Source organism: Pelodiscus sinensis, chromosome 5 (assembly GCF_049634645.1).
Source record: "Pelodiscus sinensis isolate JC-2024 chromosome 5, ASM4963464v1, whole genome shotgun sequence".
Taxonomy (NCBI): Eukaryota; Metazoa; Chordata; order Testudines; family Trionychidae; genus Pelodiscus; species Pelodiscus sinensis.
The window spans coordinates 12,540,648-12,559,459 of record NC_134715.1 but is presented as its reverse complement, the minus strand read 5'-3'; positions in this window follow the sequence as shown (position 1 = coordinate 12,559,459).

Genomic DNA, 18,812 nt, shown 5'->3' with positions numbered 1-18,812 from the left:
CTAGGCACGTTGTTTGTCAACTACAAACATTGTACGATTGCAAGTGAAAGCTCCGAGCAAGCGTCCCAGTGATCTTGTGAAGGCCAGAGGAGAAACCCTGCGCTTTCCCCTCTGGGCGGCTCGCACGCTGTTCCTGTAGGGCCTCGGGCAGAGCTGACCCATCCCATAGACGCGAAGCCACTGCATGGTAAGGAGCTTTACCCCGGCAGCGGCCTCTGCTTTGATCTCTCTCCAGTCAAACCTACTCTGTGAGCTGTGCCAAGCTGGACAGATGCTCCCCATTTTCGTGACCAGGCTGCTTTGGGACTCAGCAGTTGCCACCAGACTTTGAAGACATACATATTTATACAGGGCTAGCGTGCCAAGAGGGAGCTGAGGGAATAGAAATGAAAACGGAAGCTCAGAGACTGAGACATATTTAGCTCCCAGGAGCTATTTGGGATTGACTTCAGCGCAGCACCCATGCAATACTCGAACCGAGGGCCGTAGGCATTCATGGAAGCAGCTCTCAGGGTTCAGAACCCAGCACAACTATTATACTGAATCGCACCCTACTCAATACGTGAGATTTCCCATCTTCAGACCAGCCAGCCAAGAGGCCTCAGGATTTGCTCCGGGACTGGCAGATGTCTGAACAGAGTGAGAAGGACAATGGACAGGGCTGCATTATAACACGTCACTTTCCCCACCCCCCTCTGCATTGCTGTACAGAACAGGTCGGTCTAGCTTTGCCCCATAAGCAGAATAATTAGTGTGGGAAAGGCGTTGTCATGCTACGTTGTATGGTCCTTGGGACATAGGATGGATGGATGCTTTGCCAGCGTCATTGTCTGTAAAACGGGTGGCCTGGGGTAGTTCTATTGATCTGACCTGGGGTAGGTACAAAATGGTTTAGAATAGGGATTTGATTGCCACAGTTCACAAGGCAGGAGTCCTTGGCGGCACAGGATGGGAAAAAATTAGCCATCGATTCCCTAAAACACAGTCACAGAGCAAGTTCGAGAGACCTAGCTAGCATTTACACTAGGGATGAAATAAAACTTCAGCCCAGCTCTTGGCTAGGGCTATAGGACTTGGTTGAGAAAAGGGAGCCTAGGAAATCTTAGCTCGGGATTTTTTATTGCATAAGGAGATAGATATAGGAGAGCACTGATCTCAAAGAGCCTGGCGGGGGGGGGGGGAGGTAGGGGGAGAGGTCAATGGAAACCAAGGGCAAAATCTGATACCCTTATTCAGCTTGTAGTCTTGGAGTAGTCTCATTGATTTCTATAGGTTTACACGGTAATAGTGTTACTCAGTCTGAGTAATGGGTTATCAGAATCTGGACCTACATCTGGACAAGGTAACTGCTCAGATCATGCTCTGTTGGAGTTAATAAAATAGCAGCTACTTGATTAAAAGGAAGATGACGTGAATTCCAGCCTTTGTCTAATAAATGTCTGGGTGGCCTTGAACATTGCTTTTGGGATGGGATAAAAAGATGCTTTGAAGCGTCCTTAACCTCTGTTTGCCAGAAACTGGGGCTGGATCACTTGATGATTCCCTGTTCTGTTCATACCCCCTGAGGCACCTGTCATTGGCCACTATCAGAAGACCGGGTACTCAGCTATACAAAACCATTGATCTGGCTCAGTAAAGCCGTTCTTACGTTTTGGAGGACGAGATTATGGCTAAAGGAGAAACGAGGTGGTTCATTTTCTTATACTTAAACCTATGGAAAAAAGAGGAAAAAATGATAATGCCTCCCCGATTTGCAAAATAACGATGAAAATTTAGTCGATGAAGACCCAAATAGCACTTACATTCTCTCTCTCTCTCTCTCTCTCTCTCTCTCTCTCTCTCTCTCTCTCTGTCCCTCCCCCCTCCTCCTGTGCTAGATGTACTGGGCAACAGGTTATTTTGAATTGGGCAGCCATGAGAATACGCATTGATTACTGAAGTAAGCGCCATAAGAATGTTTTGTTCTTGACAGTTCTCCCTTGTCATCGAAAGAAGCTTTACTCTTGGCATGAACAGTGCCCATTTCACTTGATTGCCAATGGGGATGTACAGCCTGCTGAGAGCATGAAAAGACGGGCTGGGCTGTCTTTTCATAGCAAAACCAGCGGCGCAAATTCACACGAGCCCGTATGGGGTGGCCAGTGAAAGACAAGTTGAAATGTGGGACGCGCAAGGCTCACAGGAATCCCCGGATTAGCTACGGGAGCTGGTGGCCTTTGGCTAGATTCACGGTGGAGCAAGCCGCGGAGTTTCTAGGCAGCAAGGAGTCTATCCCCGAAGTATCAACTTGTGCCCAAGCAGACTGTTGAATCAGAAACGCGGGGATCTACCGCAACGTCAGGCTAGCCAAAGAGTCACAATGTCCCCTGCTTCTTCTGTGCTCAAGCTCCTTTCCTGCAGGAGGGGCTGGAGAGCCCAGGAGGGAGGGCTGGGGATGCCAGCAGAGGACTCTGTTATTGACGTAGGAGCGCCTCTAGGAAGACGAGCGACCCACAAGTCAAGACAGCTGGGTATCGATTGCGAGAGCAGGCCCAGGCTGCTTAGCTCCTCCAGGAAGAGCATGTTCATTACATGCTAATTGAGGTCAGCGGGCACTGGGGTCCTCGTATTTCGCTGCTGCTGCTGCTGCTGCGATCAGCAAACTCCATCCGCGTCCTGTCAGAGCCGAGAGGAGAAATTAACATAAAGTTTATTTGGAGATCTAAAGATCGAGGGGATGGGTTTTCCGGGGGGAAACACGGCAGCACCGGCATTTCCCAGCCCGATCTGGAAGTAGAGGGGAATAAAAGCACAAAAAGCTTCCGACTCAATGGTTCCTCCTCCCCCTGCAACTGAGTTCAGGCCCCTGGAAGCTAAGTTAAAAGAAGGGGGGAAAGACACGAAGTTCTTTCCCCCTAGCTCTGTCATTCCCTGTTTGGTAAGAGGAAAAGTAAAAGCAGCTCCCGGTGAGAATGCAAGGGCGGTGGTTTTCTCTGGGTGACACGGACGGCGAGATATTTCACAGATGTGTTCAGCCCATAGACTAATCCATTTAAAATACAATCTGCAGCTGCTATTCGCAGGGATGCGCTCCGTTGCCGCTCGCGCACAGCTTTTAATTATGTGTAATGCAATACACAGAGATCATAGCGCGGGGTAAATCCACAGGGGTTTCCCTGTCCCCCCCTTAAAAGATCCCCACAACTCGAATTCCATATCAGGGCTTTTCGTTTAAAAAAATCGAGAAAAATGAGGAATTCACTTTTTTTTAAACAAAATGTATTATTTCTTGGGCTAACTACACAACCATAGAAACCCTGCATTGCTCCTAACGTTAACCCGCCACGTCCTCTTACTTTTAACCAACTGCAGGGACTTTTCAAGGATCGCTTTTTTCACCCCTCCCCAACAAGGAAGATAATCGTGCCTCATCAAAGACATGGGCCAATTAATAGTGGCTCCATTTCCTCTCTCCACTAGCCAGCTGCCAAGCCCGGTTAGCTGAATTCCCGCAGGCTGCTTGACACCGAATGCATTTCTTCCCCGGCAGAAAACCCGAGAGGTGACCAGCCACTCCATTATTATCACATCGAGTCCTGCGGTAGCCACTCCAGATGGAGGGCGCGCAGGCTGGAGCCACGTGTAACGGTGTCATGTCCCCCTCCTAGCAAACGCGCCCCCTCCACACTGTCCTACCTCCCGCGCCAGGCTGCGCTCAGGCCAATGCGACCTGCCACTTGTGATCTTAGCAGCCTCAACTTTCACCGTCTTAGCTCGCTCGCGAATCCCGTCCCGCGTCTCCCACGCGGAATTCACTTCCACTCCCACGCTCCGAACTGGTCCCCTGCCAGCCTAGCTCGCCATCCCACCCGCCTTGGGCAACCCGGGACAACTCCCTTTGGGAATCCCCGGCCCACGCGAGGCGAGAGGGGTGCGTGGGGGGAACGTTTCCATTCGGAAGCCAGGAGAGAAAGCGAACAGCCCGGAGGGCTTGATTTCAATCGGAAGAGGCAGAATTTCCCAGGCAAGGGCAGATGCTTGAAGGAGGGACTGCTGCAGCCGTGGCTTGGAGTGGTTTCCATCCTACACAGGTTTACAGTGTGGTTCAAAGGGTCTCAGTCAGCACCCCCTTACCCATTGTACTAATTAGCCCAGCACCTCTAATAGCAGAGGTTGGTTTCTTACATCTAGCAAGGAGGCTGGACAAGGGATGAAAAGGTTAACATGTTTGCCCTTAGGGGAAGGGTAAAGGCCATGCTAATCCAACCCAAGAAGTAGTTCAAATCTTACTTCCCTAAAGCCCAGGAAATAAAACTGGATGCTTGGAAGGTAATTAGCCCTGCATTTTTCTTCTACTGGAAAACCAGGTCCCTTTCACAGCCACAGAAAGAGTGCAGCTACACTGTACCATTATTTCAAGATAACTAGCGTTATTTCAACATAACAATGTGAGTGTCTACACAGCCATTCCAGTTATTTCAAAATAATTTTGAAATAATGGACAGCTTATTCTGAAATCTGTAAACCTCATTCTATGAAGCATAACGCCTATTCCGCAATAGCTATTTCAAAATAAGGTATGTGTGGATGCTTCACTGCTGCTATTTCAAAATAGCCCCTCACCAGGCCATTCTAAGTTATTCCTTCCCAGTACCTCCTGGAGCTCTAAATGGAGGTAGCATGTATCCATTAGGGAAGCCTGCCTTGGACTAATTTTGAGGCTTCCCTGTGATGTAGACATGCTATTTCAAAATAAGCTATTTCAGAATAACTATTCCTGGAATAGCTTCTTTCAAAATAAGGGTGCACTGTAGCCATACCCTCCATGAATGCAAACAGCCCGTACCCAACAGCTTTTAACATCAGCATGGCCAATAGAACTTTTTTAGATCAGTTGCAATGTTTTGTTCAACAGATTTTTTTAATATATTTGAGATGCAAACATTACAAGTGAATCTAGATGACCAAACATTCTCTTCTTCTTGCTGCATCAAAGTAGCCTCACAAGAGATAAACACAAAACTATAATTCCTCCACCATAAATTGTAAGAAATTTTAAATAGACCCCCTGCTGAAAACTGGAATAAACCATCCTGCCAGTCATGGAACTAGAAAGAATCACATAATAGTGAAATAATCAATTCCGATGCAATTGATGGCAGTTACATTTACAGCTGCAATTCAGCACAATATCAAAAATTATTCAATAAACATACTGCAACAATGAATTAGCCATATATCTCGTATAAACTGCATGTCCTGGTATTATCTCGAAGTCTTAAATCAGAACATTCATAATCCCAAGGACAAGGCCTTCACATTCATTTATCCTAATTGCAGCTCTCACAAATAACCTTTAGCATATATAATATATAAAGTTAATGCATATGTAAAGAGTGCTGATATTCAAAGACATGACTAGATTGACAACTAAGGTAGGACAGATCTGACTATTTCACTGAGTGCTGACCTCATTTGCCCTTTCCTTATGCATGTTTGCCTTTTATGAACTACTGAAATCCCATTATCATTTATCACTTTTCTATTATATTAATTTGTATCTCTTACATATTAAGCACACTCCACATTCGTGGCAGGGCTCCCATGTTTGCAACGGTGATGTCATTTCATTAAAGGCATCCCTTACACCTCCTGACAGTCATCTGGTTGCTTGATTTTTAATAGCCATAGCGAGTCAAAAGTTGCCCAGTGCCTCAGAGAAAACTGAGCTTAAAATGCACATTTAGAGCTTTTCATCATACACCCTCCTCCCGTTTTTCATATTTAAGCCAAGGGAGAAAAGAAATTTAGATGCAGAATATTCCAGTGTTAATAGCTAGGGTTGTTTAAAACAAATTAAAAAGTAAGATTAACTGCACTATTCCAATTTCAGTTCAGCATCCTACCTTCTGCACAGATAGGTATTTTCTAGATACATGTTTCTGGCAACATTTACCAGCTGTTTTGAACATCAGTGACAAATCTCTGGGAGGGATACAAACATCTGTTCAGTAGTAGAATCTGAGTGGATGTGCTGCTGGTACAGAACTACTGGGAACCAGCACAATCATAGCCCAAGCGTCAAGGGAGAGGTTCCTCAGTCAATCAAATATTATTTATGAGAACAAGGTTATTTATATCAGAACGATATAGTGAGGCATCATGAAACTCTAAACATAGATTCACAGCTTTCTTTATTTGCCCACCAACATTGGGCAGAAACGAAATTGCACAGAGGCGAACACACAGAGTGGGTTGGGGGTATGGCGCTCATTAAAGTTAAAAAAGAAAGTAAGCAGAAAAAATTCTGCATCCATCACAACAGACAATAAAAAAAGCAGCACGGCATGGTACTATTTCTGGGCCAGATCCGACAGTCCTTAAGCAAGATCAACACTGCCTTCAGTGGGCGAGTCGCCTGCGTAAAGAGCATTTGCGCGTTGCTCTGTAGTGCAAATGAAGAGGAAAATGCACTGCAATACGTGCCTTGTATTGCTTCTTTGCTGATCGTTATTCTCACGAGAGTGTAGCTAACCAAGGAGAGTAGCTCGGGTGTATAAGAGCTGAATAGCAATTTAGAACAAGTGTGTTAATAGTGTGTTTAAAAGAAAACAATTTGAAGGTTAAGTTTGATTTTTGAAAGTTCTTCGGTTAAAAGGAAAATATTTTTCATTCATTTGCCTCGTTATTTGTAAGGAAGACAAACCTGCACAAAGGGGTTTTCCCACCAGTGGTTGGCACTTGAAATAACTATGATCTTAACACATGCACCACTTGGGTTATTTATTCACAGCTGAAAAAATTCTTTCCGACTTTTCTCTCTGTTTATCTAGACTTTGTGCAAGTCTTTCCGTGTACATCAGTAGCTATACAGAATCCACCTCTATACATATGTGGTATACATGTATCTGATGTGTGTGTACATATAAGACATGTTTGTGGGTTACATGCATACATACATATAAAACAATTTTATTTGCTTTTTCTCTATTCTACACGTAGGTAATGTTCTCAATGGTTAATAAAATGCAGTTTGCGACTGTGATATAGGAGCATAGACATCCCCCATAAATGTCATGAGAGAAGTTTTTTTTTAAAAAAAGACCCCAGAGACAGTACAAGATCTCTATCACCACACTATATTGCTCACAGTTTTGGCACTGTCTGTACTAAAATAACCTGTTAACACACATCATAGTGCATCCCTATAATAACCTCTTCAATCATTTATTAAAAGTCGTGTCAGGCAAGCCCACATAATTCATCTTTATGCAAATACATCAATGTCAAACCATTAGTGTATTGCTCAGGTTTTTATTAAAGTGCATTCTTTTTAATTCAGCACAGTAAAATAGGAGCCCTATTGCTCAAGAATTATAGCAACTATTAGAGTAACATATGGGCAACATGCACTCAGAAAATAAAAAATCAACAGATAAAGTGGCAGGGTCACAACAGGGAGCAAACACTTAACAAAATGGCAGAGGGGTAATAGATTTTCTTTCAGTGCCTTTGGAGTCTGGGTGTCATAGGAATCAAAGCTGCATTATTGGCTACACACCTAAATCGCCTAAATACCAAACTGTGCCAGATCCCGCCAACGATGTATCAATGGGACTTTTCCTTCGGATTCCGCCATATGTCTCTGTATGGTGCAGGAGTGGTGTGAAAGAAAGACCTCAGACTCAGATATCACTAATGCAACGCTTAGGATATCATGATGAACCAAAGATATAATCGCCTGGTTTTCGCCAGCGCCATTAGTGCGTTTCATTGTCCACGATCATTATTTCAGCATTCGTAAGGAGTCGTTGGTACATTTTTTAGTAAAAACAGCGTTCGAAACGTCAATTTCAGCTCTTATTGATTGTGGAAGGGAAGCCAAATGCACTTGCGATGAGAACAATGGAATCAATCCATCTATCCATCCTCTGTCTACTGCATGCAATTAACACCACCAAAGAACCTAAACAAACGTTATCTGCTTTTAGACCCACAGTCCTTCTGAGAAAGTCCTGAAGTGAGTTAAAAATGAGGCACGTGCATAGAAAATAATAAACAAACTAAGGAGTGCGGTAGCTTTTATTCCTGGGTCCCAAACACCAGAAAAGGAAAGCTACCGCTCTTTGCGCTGTGTTAGGAAGGTCCCAGCAAGCCTGTTATTTCATGCCGCAGGCGAATTGTTTTTTCATTCACATAAACCTCTCCAGTTTACAGGCTTGGAAGAAAGAGAGGTCGGGTATGTTAGTACAGGCGTAAGCAGGGTAAAACCTGCCTTGGGAGGGTCACTGAGAGGCGCAGATGCAAAACCCCCAAAGGGTACAGAAACATTTCCAGGGAAGTTATAATAATTTATGATCGCTCTTCCGAATGTATCCCTCCCCAGATTGTGACATGCTGTTCTTCCCTCATCGTCCCTCCTCACCGACAAGGAAACATTTCTCCATACCCTCCCCCCAACTCTGAATATACCACATTGTCAAGTCAAGACTGTCAAATTTGGTTTTTTATTTTATTTGCTAGATCAGCAATCAATGTTCCAAGGGTAATAAACAAGAAAAACACACATACACACACACACCACCCCGCCCCTCCCAGAACAATCTCCCAGATTTAATGAGAGAGTTGCCTACATCCTCATCACCCCAGCATGGTAATTGAGCAGATCTATTAACTTGTTACACTAGATTTGTTTAAAGAGACTATTACACAGTCATTTAATCAATTTGTTACACTGGAGGTCCTGACTTATGAGACACTTGCCGTATGATTCCTTAATGACTGAATTAATTTGTTTTAATAAAACCAACATTGTGTACAAGCACATTTCAAGAAATGTAATTTTGGAGACAGAACAGTCCAATGCTTCATCTGATTAGGTCTTTTCTATGGTTTATCAAAGTCTGGAGTTGCCGTCATAAGCTGCATGTAAGGGGTATTTTTCTTTTTTATAGCGTCATTAATTTAATATGGATCATTAGTTCTTTATACACATGCATGTTCTGACAAATGTACCCAATGAATAATGCACCTAATGTGCTTGGGCTCAAATGCATCACATCATAAACAGAAACTGCTGCAAAATAAATAATAGTGAATAATAACAACAATTAATAGAACCACCCTGTTCTTTCACACTTGAGTGCACTAAAGACTTGTTTTACGGATTAGGACTCAGAGCACCTCAGATTACAGCATCATAACAAACTGGGGGCTAACTATGTAGAGCACACAAAGAGATTTATGGTGAATTAAGGTTATCCTGAGAGCAGATGTAGGACAAGAAAATCGGTTTTGCTCATGATGGAAATTGACGTGTGTGGAATAAATGTAAATAAACACGAGGGTCCCCAAGAAAAGGGACTTGACAGTATTGATTATGTAAAATAATTGCTACATCACAAATGTTAATGTACTATGTTATTGTACTAAAAATAGCTGGCATTTATGTTTGGAGTTTGTGCAGAGAAAAGAAAAGATGAGGGGCATAGTCTAGAAAAAATGGGTTTGGAACTGGAGGCAAAGGAGAGGGATGCCATCAAAACAGAGTGACATTTTCAGTCTTTAAGTAATAACTACTATAATGATCCCAGAATGAAACGAATATAGGTAATTATGTAAACATTTTAGCTAAGATAAGCAGGAAGCTGGAGTGATGGCCTGAGATGATTATTGTAGGCATAAGTGATCCTGCCTAATGTGGGCAAGTACACACAGGCCAAATATTGACTAAATAGCGTAGCAATTATTACAGAAGAGAGGAAGAACCTGGGTATGTTTCCAGTAAGCAGATGCTTTGGGAAAGAGACTGCTTCCACTGCAATCAATGAAAAACTCCCAATGACTTCAGTATGAACAGGATCAAGTCCCTTAACTAAGCATATTATGTAAGCATGAGACTTTAGTTTGTCAAATAATAACTCTTATTAAGACATATTAAGAGCATATGGGGATTTTTTTTCCGGGGGAGCTCATTTCATTGAGGTGTGTGTTTTAAATGAAATGGGTATATAGTCCATGAACAGAATTGGTAAATGCAGGCTAGATCTCGTGGCTCTGGCCAGATGAAAGACTGCAGGTGGCTGGTTAATACATCTTCATATGATTATTACACAAAGTGCCTCTGAACAAAACTCATAGCTCAGCTTGCATGCACACAAGCACATCTTGCTTTGTTGAAGCCAATCAGAGTTTTGCCATTGGCATCAATGGAAGCAGGATTAGGGTCTGCAGAAATCTGGTAAACAGGTTTGAGCAAATGGGCAAGTTTTGCTCAGGCAATGTTCCATTTTGAATGGTCCTTTCAGTTCTAGTGTTCTATGAGTCTATGATTCTATACTTTGCTTGATTTCATGATCCCACTAAAGAGGGACAGTGACATTACAGGGTTGTAAAATCAGTGTAAGTGACTCAGGACTAGGCCCACTGTGTAGCACCTTACTCAGCTACACAAGCAAAGGACTACTCAGTACAAGGGTAACAGAATCTTGCCCAAAGGCTAATTTGCAGCCCCACAGATGGTACCAGAGGTGGGAGTGCTGGTGCAAAGTATTATCAACAAGGCTCCAGGTATCCACTGGCATTTTCCTGCCATGTCATAGAGAAGTATTCGCGCAGGCTTAGGTGAACTGGGAATGAAAATGCTGGTAGCCACCATTCCACATTGCACCTGCCGGTGCACCTGGACTGTCAGTATCAAGAGTGGGAATCTTTTCTGAGAAAAACCTTGTGTTGGGTGACTTCTTGCAGAAAGGTGGAGTGTTCAGACTGTGTGTATGTGGATTGCAGGAGGCACCATAGCTCCCCAAGGCAGCAATTTCAACTTGCTGCCTGGAACTGCAGCGCTTCCACACTGCCAGCATGGGACGCTGTGGCTGCTGGATCTGCTTGTACATGGCTTGTGACAATTAGAGCCTTCAGCACTGCTTATGTGGGGCTGGTGATGAAATCTCTTTTGCCATGCGTGAGAGGCACCACTGAGAGGCTGTTCTATTCACAGTGCTTCTACAGAGTCCTTATACAGGGTTTAAGTACAGTAGAAGGCCTTGCATCAATGAATTTCACTCTTAGGACTCAAATCCCAAAGGCTCAATCCTGCAATCCTTATTCCTGCAAAAATCCAATTCTCTTTACGTACTACAGGTTGAACCTCTCTAATCCGGCACCCTTGGGACCCGACACGTGCCAAATCAGAGAATTTGCTGGACCATGGGTGGTCAGTATTGTCTAGTATTACCAACACTTCCACTACTTACTGGGCTCTTAGAAGACATTTGGGGGTAAATCAGAGCTAAATGACAGCACAGAACACTGAGAGCCAGGCCTGGTGGCCGTAAACAAACTTTATGGGAAACTTGGCCACACCCATGATCAATGGCTAACTAAAATCATGTTGGACCATGGATGTTGCCAAAGCAGAGAGTTACTCTGATCAGAGAGATTCAGCCCATAATTGTGTGCTAGAAAATCTCACCTGTCCAGACCTCCTGTATTACACAGGCCATAGAACTTCCCCAAAATAATGCTTAGAGCAGATCTTTTAGGAACCCCTTCTTACCAAATCTTGATTTAAAACTTATCAGTGACAGAGAATCTACTGTGACCCTTGGTAAACAGGTTAATTATTATCTCTGATGGAGTCTCATTCTCACCTTAATATGAAATAAATCTCCATATTTTTATTGACTAAAAAAATATTAAAACATACAAGTTTGTGGAAGCAACGAGCAGTCCCGTGGCACCTTAAAGACTAACAAAAATATATATAATATCATGAGCTTTCATGGACAAAGCCCACTTCTTCAGAAGCTTGTGGAAGGTTATTAGTTCCTACCTATGGCAATATCCCATCATAAATGTGGCTTATGCTTCTCATTAACAGCCTAATATGATCAAACGCAAATGATATTTGGTCATTAAATCTGAACTCTAAAACTGATAGGGGTGAAAAAAAATTGTGTGTATAGTTTTTTTCCAAGTAAGATTTCCCTCCAATAGGTGAGCATTGGTTAAATTCTGCTCACTTTCATCAATACTAATCTACTACATTAAGGCTCCAATTTAGAAAAACACTTCAATATATGCGTACTTTTATGCACACACATAAATCGCATCTATGACAATGGGAGTTAAGCATAAGTAATGCATGTGCATAAAGTTAAAATTTTAAGCATTAAGCACATGTGCTTCTTAAATATGGATCTTTGCCTGAATCAGGGCCTCTTTGGGGCTGTGCTGGTGCAAATGAAAGTAGAATTGGCCCTATGTGTTTCTCTTAAAACAGGCAAAGCATATGCATAGTACATGAACATATTTCTTATAAAGCAGAATTCTAGATTAAAAAGAAAATAGGCTTATTGCTAAGAAGGCAAAAAAAAGACAATACAAGAATTCTAAAGCAATGATTTTTCCTTCTTCATAGTTCACTCATAATTTCTTGAACACTGCCCTCCTGTTGTATTTAAAATGAAACTTCAAATTATATCCCTTTTACAAAACATAAGCAGCATATGCACCCTTGCAATGTAAGTAAACTGAATCAACCTTTTGCCCATTTTAACAGATGCTACTCATGACTGTCCCAAAATGCTTGTTTAAAGTTAACTACATTAAGCATCTGAGGTCACAAGGCTAAATCAAGGTCATTTTTATTCTGGCTAAAGGTTAATTAGATCACTGCATTAAAACAAGAATAGACTATACTCAACTTTAATGAGGATGGACACGTTTGTTTTATATACCTCTTAACTTCCCTTTTTATGATAAGGATGTAGTATAGAAGTTGGGCAAAATCTTGTTCTCAATTAATGAATGAAGGTAACAGAGTTAATCTTGATTTATACTAACATAAGTGAATGCAGGATATGACCCATTTTCTTTTTCTAAAAATGATGCTGTGAAAACTGTTCTTAATTCTTGTTTAACAATACACAGAAGAATGAAGTTAAAAACACATTTTCACAGCAGTTTCCTTTTTGGCTATGTCTACACTGCAAGGTTTTTGTGCAAATATGGCTGTTTTTGTGCAAAAACCTGCGGAGCGTCCACACTTCAAATGCACTTTTGCGCAAGTAAATTGGCAGTAAAACGGCAGAACAGAGGGCTTTTTCTGGTGTAGGTAAACGTCTTTTTATGAGGCATAACTCCTTTTTTGCGCTACAGCGATTGCACAAAAAGGCAAGTGTAGACGCTTCACAGGGGTTTCTTGTGCAAAAGGGGCCTATCTGAAAAAGCACAGGTGTTCTAATGGCCATTCTGTGAATGGCCATCAGAGCTTTCTTGCACAAGAGCAGCCATGCAGTGTGGATGCTCTCTTGCGCAAAAGCGCATTGCAAAAGCGATGCACTTTGAAGTGTAGATGTGCTCTTAAGCAAGAAGTTTTTGCACTAAAACTCTTGCGCAAAAGGCTTCTTGCACAAGAAGCCTGCAGTGTAGATGTAGCCTGTGTTTCCTTTCATAATAATTTCTGACACATAATCTGTTCTTTCACATATGCAGTCAGGGTATGTCTAGACTGCATCCCTCTGTCAGCAGATGGATGCAGATTAGGCAGGTTGACATTGCAAATGAAGCGGGGATTTAAATATCCGGTGCTTAATTTGCAGAAAAATGGCCGCCATTTTTGCCGACTCAGCACTTTGTCGGCAAAAAGCAGCAGTCTAGAGGGGGATCTGTGGAGAAAGAAAGCCTTTTTCGACAGATCCCCTATGCCTTCTGCTTCTTTTTGCTGACAAAGTGCTGAGTCGGCAAAATGGGGCCATTTTTATGCAAATTAAGCACGGGATATTTAAATCCCCGCTTCATTTGCAATGTCAACCTGCCTAATCTACATCCCTCTGCCGACAGAGGGATGCAGTCTAGACATAGCCTCATAGAGCATGTCTACACTGCAGAGTTTAACTCAAAATAAACTACACCAATGGAGCTATGTCAATTGCATATCTTATTTTGAAATAGGGAGCTTCTACACAGCACTTATTTCAAAATAGAGCACTCTTCCTCTGACTTCCCTTATTTCTTGTACAATGAGGGTTACAGGAGTCAGAGTAAAAAGTCCTTCAGCTTGATGGTATTTTGACACTATTTCGAAATAGTGCTGCCTGCTGTGTGGACGTGGACTAAGTTATTTTGGAATAGTGCTAGTTATTTTGAAATAATGTTGCAGTGTAGATGTACCCATAGTGAGCTAGGAGGTGTTATGACCAGGTAGGAAAACACAGGTCAACATTTTCAAACTACTGTGTCTGAAGTTTGGCACAGAATTTAGATTGAGGCACCTAAAGTGATATTTAGGAGTGCTAAGCAACTCACTGAAATCAATGCAAGTGGAATGTATTTACATCTCTGAAAATCAGGCCATTTTAATGTAAGTGTTTAAATGTGGACTTAGATGCCAACAGTCAAGTATAGAGAAATGGCCATTTGTTTTCTGTTATGACTACAGTTTTAGCAGTCACAAATGGAGCATCTGCATCAAATGCATTATTCACACATAGTGATAATGATCTTACATTTACATGATACTTGTCAGCCAGAAGTATTGCAAAGAACTTTCAAAATAATTTAAGCATTTTAGGTCCAGTCCTTCTCCTGATGAAGTTAATGAGAGTTGTGAGCAGGACTGGACTAATAAAGTGAATCATCTCTGATCTGAAAGGTGGCAAATTTTTAACATCACGTGGCAATATTGAGGAACCAATTAGGACAGGAACTGAAGTACACATATTATAAAACTTTAGAATTTTAGATCTACTTTAGCAGATAAAACAAGATGTCAGTGCAGGACATAATGATAACTTAAATACTCCATTCTACTATGAGGAATATGAAGTAACCGTTGTGCCATAGAAAAATGACTCTCCGTAGCAACATTCGACTTCTGAGAATGCAGGCTTTTGGGATTTAGTCTCATACTTTCCGTATTGCTATTCAACCTCTCCCTCACTCATCTACATATTTTTAATGCACCAGGTACACATACCTCTGGTTCACGTCCTAGATCTGTTTTCTAGTCCGGAGATGCTTATTGTCTTTTATTACCAATGCATCACAATTTTTTTAATTTAATTTATTCAGATCATTACAAAGATACATATCCATTTTTTCATGTTTCCTTGACTACAGTTTCATTTAATTTCATTGCAATACAATCAGTTTGTATTATACAGTATTCAAGTGTACGGAAAACATTGCTAATACTGTTTCTTCAGTAAGCTTTAAGTAGGGATGTTAACCATAGTGTATCTGTTTAAATGTGTAACCGCTTGAAATTTTAGCAGTTACATGTTTACACACATAGTGGGGAGCAGGCAGGAGCCAGTGTTTGTATGGAGCCAGCTTTTAATCCATCTTCCCTGGAGCGTTGACTTCTGCTTGCCTTCCCCACTGCCTCTGTGGGAGCGGGGGTGGAGGTGACTCTGTGGAAGCTGACACTTGCCAGCTTAAAAGCTGGCTCCCCATGCATGCCGGCTCCTGCCTCCCCCCACTGCCTCTGTGGGAAGCAGTAGAGGGGGAGTGAGATGGTTCCATGTAGCTGGTATGTGCGGAGAGCCGGCTTTTAAATCGGCTCCTTATGTGTGCCACCTCCCACCTGATACAGAGGCAGCAAGTGTGTGTGTGTGTGGGGGGGGGAGAAGTGCATGTAGTCGATAGGATTAACTGATAAGTGTAGTGTTAATGGTTAATCATGTAGTCCACTACGCATTGAAATCTCTATGAGTGAATAATCTTAGTGGGTGGCAGCACTTTTCAATAGGTGACTGAGCATGAATGCCCATTTTGTTGCTCAGTTGTGGAAAGGTGTGCTTTTAGAAGGCTATTTTCCCAGATTTCTTTCTGTTAGTTTTCTGCATTTTTCAAATATCAAGTTCTCTATGATCTCTCTAGCGAGGCATTCAGTGCTGTTGGAAAACTTGAAAGTAAATACCTCAAATAGGCCATTGTAAGTCAATGGAACTATGATGACTTACACCAGCTACAGATTCAGATCTGTGACTTTTTTATCCTCTAGTCGATAAGTGTTACCTTATGTGCGTCTCCCATGCACCCATATAACTTGATTCCAGTGTTGGCAGAACTGCTTGAAATGATCCCCAGGATAGAGTAAAATGTTTATGTTACTGTTTATAAGGAGAGAGTTCAATTTATATTGCATAACCCTTTACACATCTTTATTTGAATGGTTGTTAATTGTTAAAGTTCTACTGAGTCTACAAGAGTGAATTCCAGGGGCCCTGCTCATAATAAAGCTGAATACCTGATTTTTTTAAAGGTACTCTAGAGCTGCATGAATCAGGAAGAAAACAATTCCCCCTATGCATTTTATTAGAAGGTAATAAAATCTGGTGGCGTCTCATTAAATTTAATGAGCTTCCATAAAATAACCATTACATTGTGAAGGTAATGAAAAGAATAACTACGATGGTTAGTAAATAAACCACCAAAGATGTTCTGTTAAATGCCCCAGATACTCTCTCAGAAAGGAAAAGGCAAGTAAGTAACCTTTCCCCTTACAAACTGTGTCCAATAACAGCTTAACACAGTACTTCACACTGAATATGTTAATTTTGCATGGCCTATTAAAGATTTATTCAGATTAGAAGTCTGTCAGAGTATGACCTTGGGCCTAATTCAGAAGTGCTGTGTAAGGTGAAGTAAATTACATAATATTAAATAGATCTCATGTATTATTTTAGGCTTTCTTATGGCCTTACACATGTTTATCCCAGTGTAACCACATTGGGTGTTCTATGCCAGTATAAGTGGTAACAGAGTCAGGCCTCTGGGGCATAATTTGCAGCCTCCATGGACATGCAGGTGCTCAGCATGTCTGAAGAGGCTGGCATTCTTCACATGTTGAGAGACCGGAAGTAGATGTAAGTAGAGGGGACTACAGATCTGACCGACAGCTTCTTACATCCTCCTGTTGGTTGCTTTTCCTACTCTCACTTATATCATCTTGCACTTTTGAATATAGCCTATAACTCCTTTCCTCTCTCATTATAAGACAATTGCACATTAGATATTATGCCACATAGTCTTATAGTATTATAATGCTAAGTCTTGTGTGTGTGTTTTTTTGTGTGTGTTTAACTCTGAAAAAATTAATATATTAATAACATTAAAATTAGACACATTTTCAAGAGGGAGTACTGATTGTGGGTGCCTTAATTTTGGGAGTGCTTTCAAAATTAGTGATCAGTTTTGAAAATGTTGGTGTAGATGTATTTGTATCAGATCTCATCTGGTATTAATTGCTTTCGCCCCACTGTGCACACACACAATTTGTTGAGCCAAAAAAGTAGGACAGGCTATAAAAATCTGTCTCAGAGGCCCAATTCCTATTTCCCTTGCTCATGGGAATAGCGCCACTATAAAAAAGAGGCTAACGCTAACCACATCATTGGTATAACTCCATTGGGAGTTAACAGCTGCAAATTGAAGGCACAAGAATGGAGGCTAGGAAAAAACTCCCATGCCTTGATGTTCATGATGGTTTTTCTATGGACTTCAGGTAAACCAGACAGTCCCCTGAACTGTCTTGCCACCCAGGCAAGCTTGCCTTTGAGAGAGATTGTCCCTTATACCACAGATCACAGCAATGTTCTGGTTACTTCTAGTCCCAGATTCTTAACTCCAGGTCAATTGCACCTTAGATCTCACACCAAAGAGAACACTTGTAGCCAATCCTATAATAAACTAATGACTTATTATAGTGGAAAAGGAAACAAGAGAGTTATATACAAGGTTAAAGAATGTAAACATACATACACAAATGAGTTCCAATATTAAGGTTATGTCTACACTGCAGAGCGTTTCTGGGATACTGGAGGCATTTGATACAGTACCACATGGGGAATTATTGGTTAAATTGGAAAAGACAGGGATTAATATGAAAGTTGGGAGGTGGATAAGCAACTGGTTAAAGGGGAGACTACAGCAGGTCATACTGAAAGGTGAACTGTCAGGTTGGAGGAAGGTTACTAGCGGAGTTCCTCAGGGATGAGTTTTGGGGCCAATTTTATTTAATCTTTTTATTGCTGACCTTGGCACCAAAAGTGGAAGTGTCCTGATAAAATTTGCAGATGACACAAGGTTGGGAGGTATTGCCAATTCAGAAAAGGATCAGGATATCATACAGGAAGATCTGGATGACCTTGTAAATTGGAGTGATAGCAATAGGATGAAATTTAATAGTGAGAAGTGTAAGGTTATGCATTTAAGGATTAATAACAAGAATTTTAGTTATAAGCTGGGGACACATCAGTTAGAAGTAATGGAGGAGGAGAAGGATCTCGGAGTCCTGGTTGATTATAGGATGACTATGAGTCACCATTGTGACATGGCTGTGAAAAAGGCTAATACGGTCTTGGGATGTATTAGGTGAGGTATTTCCAGTAGGAATAAGGAGGTGTTAGTGCCATTATACAAGGCATTGGTGAGACCCCATTTGGAATACTGTGTGCAGTTCTGGTCTCCCATGTTTAGGAAGGATGAATTCAAACTGGAACAGGTACAAAGAAGGGCCACTAGGATGAACCAAGGAATGGAAAACCTGTCTTATGAAAGGAGCTTGGCTTGTTTATCTTAACCAAAAGAAGGCTGAGGGAGGACATGATTGCATTCTTTAAATATATTGGAGGGATAAATACCAGGGAGGGAGAGGAATTATTTAAGCTTAATACCAATGTGGACACAAGAACAAATGGATATAAGCTGGCTAGTAGGAAGTTTAGACTTGAGATTAGACGAAGGTTTCTAACCATTAGAGGAGTGAGGTTCTGGAATGGCCTTCCAAGGGAAGTAGTGGGGGCAAAAGATCTATCTGGCTTCAA